The 4,925-nt window shown below is 38.4% G+C and overlaps 1 pseudogene; it reads left to right on the plus strand.

Moving 5' to 3' along the window:
- Nucleotides 1-208: 208 nt before the first annotated feature.
- LOC120545591 overlaps nucleotides 209-4,925 on the plus strand; it is an 11,015-nt pseudogene continuing 6,298 nt past the window's right edge.

Here is a 4,925-nt window from a genome sequence, read left to right on the forward strand (position 1 = left end):
ATCTCCTCCAGCTTACCAGCAGGAGTTAGCACCCTAATAAAGTACAGATGTTGTGCTCTCAGACTGGTGGAAAGACTTCACCTCTGTCTGTTTAGGGTCTATATATATATATATTTATTTCTCCTAAATCTAAAGGACCAGACACACAGAACTAGAGCTGAAACCATTCCTCCAGTAACTCAAATCATGTGATTACTAAAACCCCTGGATGCTGCTGGGGACACACCAACACTGGGTCACTGCCAGATGTGAGTCAGTGCAGATGTGAGATGCACATGCTCAGATTTGAACGGTTTATGGCATATTGCTAACGTTAGCTCTAAACACCGTTCCAGTGACAGCCTTTGTTGTGTTGGATGCTAACTTGTAGCCAGCAGGGAACCAGCTTGGTTGTAGCTCCGTTTTTACTGCGCTGACGTTAGCATCTTGGAGGCTACTTGTCGCTAAGTGACGCATGCACAACTCACACCTGCTCTGGACTCACATCAGGTAGGGACAGCTGATTAGAACATGGCCGTAGAGAGGGCAAGGGGCTAAAGGCCGGTTTATGCTTCTGAGTCGAATCAATGCCGAACCCCTGCAGACCCCTCTGTGTCCACGCTGGAGGGCCTGACCCACACACACACACACACACACACACACACACACACACACACACACACACAGAACACACACATACACACACACAATATTAAACAGTATAAACATAAAAAGTAAACAGTTGATGACATGCAGCTCTGATTCCTTTGTTGTTTTGGATAAAAGTTTCTTAAATGTGACGTAATATAACCTAACGTGTGTGTGTGTGTGTGTGTGTGTGTGTGTGTGTGTGTGTGTGTGTGTGTGTGTGTGTGTGTGTGTGTGTGTGTGTGTGTGTGTGTGTGTGTGTGTGTGTGTAGACTTGTCCCGTAACCGTCTGTCGGAGCTGCCTCTGGAGGTGTGTCTCTTCGTGTCTCTGGAGAGTCTGAACCTTTACCAGAACTGTCTCCGGTCTCTGCCGGACAGTCTGCTCAACCTGCAGGCTCTCACCTGTCTCTACACCTCAGGTAACACACACACACAGACACACACACAGACACACACACAAGACGAGACACAAAAAAAAAAAAAAAAAAAATAAAAAAAAAAAATAAAAAATAAAAAAAAAAAAAAAAAAAAAAACACACACAGATACACACAAAATGACACTGGTTCACAAAAAAAAAAAAAAAAAAAAAAAAAAAAAAAAAAAAAAAAAAAAAAAAAAAAAAAAAAAAAAAAAAAAAAAAAAAAAAAAAAAAAAAAAAAAAAAAAAAAAAAAAAAAAAAAAAAAAAAAAAAAAAAAAAAAAAAAAAAAAAAAAAAAAAAAAAAAAAAGGCTGCATAACAAAAAAAAAAAAAAAAAAAAAAAAAAAAAAAAAAAAAAAAAAAAAAAAAAAAAAAAAAAAAATTTGCATAGACACACACAACAGACACACACACACACACACACACACACAGACACACACACACAGCACACACACACACACAGACACACACACAGACTACACACACACAAACACACACACAATACAGACAGACACACACACAGATACAGACACACTGCACAGACACACACACACACACACACACACAAAGATACAGACAGACACACACACAGACCGCACACACACACAGACACACACACAGAAAACACACACACAATGCACACACAGACACACACACACACAGACCACACACACACACACAACACACTGTACACAGTTTCTACTTACACACACACTAGACACACACAAAAAAAAAAAAAAAAAAAAAATAAAAAAAAAAAAAAAAAAGCATCATGATCACGTTTTTAGAAGGGAACTATTTTTGAGATGCCTAAAGGCAGAATAACACTGATGATGTCTGCCTGTCTCTCTCTCCCTCACTGTCTCTCTCTCTCTGTCTCCTCCTGTCTCTCTCTCTCCCTCCTCTCTCCTCACCTGTCTCTCTCTCTCTCCTCCTGTCTCTCTCCTCCCTCTCTCTCCTCAGTCTCTCTCTGTCTCCTCCTCTCCCTCACCTGTCTCTCTCTCGGTCTCCCTCCTGTCTCTCTCTCCTCCCTCCTGTCTCTCTTATCTCTCCTCCTCTCTGTCTCCTCCTGTCTCCTGTCTCTCTATCCCTTCCTGTCTCTCTCCCTCCCTCTCTCTCTCTCTCCCTCCCTCCCTGTCTCTCCCTGTCTCTCTCTCTCCCTCCCTGTCTCCCTCCCTGTCTCTCCCGGTCTCTCTCTATCCCTTCCTGTCTCTCTCCCTCCCTGTCTCTCTCTCAGTCGTAACCAGCTGTCTGTCCTCCCGGTGGTGGTGTGCAGTCTTCCTCTGAAGGTTTTGATCGCCTGCAACAACAAACTGGTTTCTCTGCCAGAGGAGCTGGGCCAGCTGAGACACCTCACTGAGCTGGTCAGTAGATCACATGACCTATCACATGACCTATCACATGACCTACCTGTCAGTATATATCACATGACCTATCACATGACCTACCTGTCAGTATATATACATGACTATAAGACTACGGACTATCATTACAAAACAAAGAACTATCATGACTATCAGACTACCTGTCAGTATATAAATGACTAATGATACTGTCGATATATATCACATGATATACCTGCAGTATATATATCATGACTATGGTCAGTCTATCACATGATGTACCTGTCCTAATGACCAAGACATATTCATTATCAGTTATTGATGGCTGTGTGTCTCAGTTATTGATGAGTTATTGATGGCTGTGTGTCTCAGTTATTGATGAGTTATTGATGGCTTTGTGTATCAGTTATTGATGAGTTATTGATGATGTATTATAGTTATTGATGGTGTGTGTATTGATGATGAGTTATTGATGTGTGGAGTTATTGATGAGTTATTGATGGCTTGTATGAGTTATTGATGAGTTATTGATGGCTGTGGTATCAGTTTGATGAGTTATTGATGGCTGTATCAGTTATTGATAGTTATTGAGCTGTGTGTATGAGTTAGTGATGAGTTATGTGATTTATGAGTTATTGATGAGTTATTGATGCTGTGTGTATCAGTTTGATGAGTTATTGATGGTTATTGAGTTATTGATGAGTTATTGATGGCGTGTATCAGTTATTGATGAGTTATTGATGGTGTGTATGTTATGAGGTGTAGTTATTGATGAGTTATTGATGGCTGTGTTGAGTTATTGATGAGTTATTGATGTGTGTGTATGAGTTATTGATGAGTTATTGATGGCGTTGTATCAGTTATTGATGGGTTATTGGTGGCTGTATCAGTTATTGATGAGTTATTGATGGCTGTGTATGAGTTATTGATGAGTTATTGATGCTGTGTGTATGAGTTATTGATGAGTTATTGAGTGTGTATCAGTTATTGATGGTTATTGATGGCTGTGTGTATCAGTTATTGATGAGTTATTGATATGGTGTGATATTGATGAGTTATTGATGGCTGTGTGTATTAGTTATTGATGAGTTATTGATGGCTTGTGTATGAGTTATTGATGAGTTATTGATGGCTGTATGGGTTATTGATGAGTTATTGATGTGTGTATGAGTTATGAGTTATTGATGGTGTGTATAGTTATTGATGAGTTATTGATGCTGTGTATGAGTTATTGATGAGTTATGTGGCTTTGTGTTCAGTTATTGATGAGTTATTGATGGCTGTGTTTAGAGTTATTGATGAGTTATTGAGGCTGTGTGTATGAGTTATTGAGGTTATTGATGGCTGTGCAGATGAGATATGTTTTTAAGTAGAGAGTTATTGAGCTGTGGTACATTAGATGAGTTATTGATTGGTATAGTATTGAGGTTATGTGAGAGTTTGTGTATATGAGGTTATTGATGGTAGGTTTGATAGTTATTGATGGTTGTATAGTTATTGATGAGTTAATGACTGTGTGTATGAGTATTGATCAGTTATTGATGGCTGTGTGTATCAGTTATTGATGAGTTATTGATGGCTGTGTGTATGAGTTATTGATGAGTTATTGATGGCTGTGTGTATCAGTTATTGATGAGTTATTGATGGCTGTGTGTATGAGTTATTGATGAGTTATTGATGGCTGTGTGTATCAGTTATTGATGAGTTATTGATGGCTGTGTGTATCAGTTATTGATGAGTTATTGATGGCTGTGTGTATCAGTTATTGATGAGTTATGTGGTGGTGTGGTATCAGTTATTGATGAGTTATTGACGTATTAGTATAGTTATTGATGGGTTATTGATGGCTGTGTTATCAGTTATTGATGGCTGTGTGTATAGTTATTGATGAAGTTAATGGCTGTGTATAGTTATTGATGAGTTATTGATGGCTGTGTGTATGAGTTATTGATGAGTTATTGATGGCTGTGTGTATCAGTTATTGATGAGTTATTGATGGCTGTGTGTATCAGTTATTGATGAGATATTGATGAGTTATTGATGGCTGTGTGTATCAGTTATTGATGAGTTATTGATGGCTTTGTGTATCAGTTATTGATGAGTTATTGATGGCTGTGTGTATCAGTTATTGATGAGTTATTGATGGCTGTGTGTATGAGTTATTGATGAGATATTGATGGCTGTGTGTATCAGTTATTGATGAGTTATTGATGGCTGTGTGTATCAGTTATTGATGAGTTATTGATGGCTGTGTGTATCAGTTATTGATGAGTTATTGATGGCTGTGTGTATCAGTTATTGATGAGTTATTGATGGCTGTGTATACAGTTATTGATGAGTTATTGATGGCTGTGTGTATCAGTTATTGATGAGTTATTGATGGCTGTGTGTATCAGTTATTGATGAGTTATTGATGGCTGTGTGTATCAGTTATTGATGAGTTATTGATGGCTGTGTGTATCAGTTATTGATGAGTTATTGATGGCTGTGTGTATCAGTTATTGATGAGTTATTGATGGCTGTGTGTATCAGTTAT

This window comes from Perca fluviatilis, chromosome 2, assembly GCF_010015445.1.
Source record: "Perca fluviatilis chromosome 2, GENO_Pfluv_1.0, whole genome shotgun sequence".
Classification (NCBI taxonomy): Eukaryota; Metazoa; Chordata; class Actinopteri; order Perciformes; family Percidae; genus Perca; species Perca fluviatilis.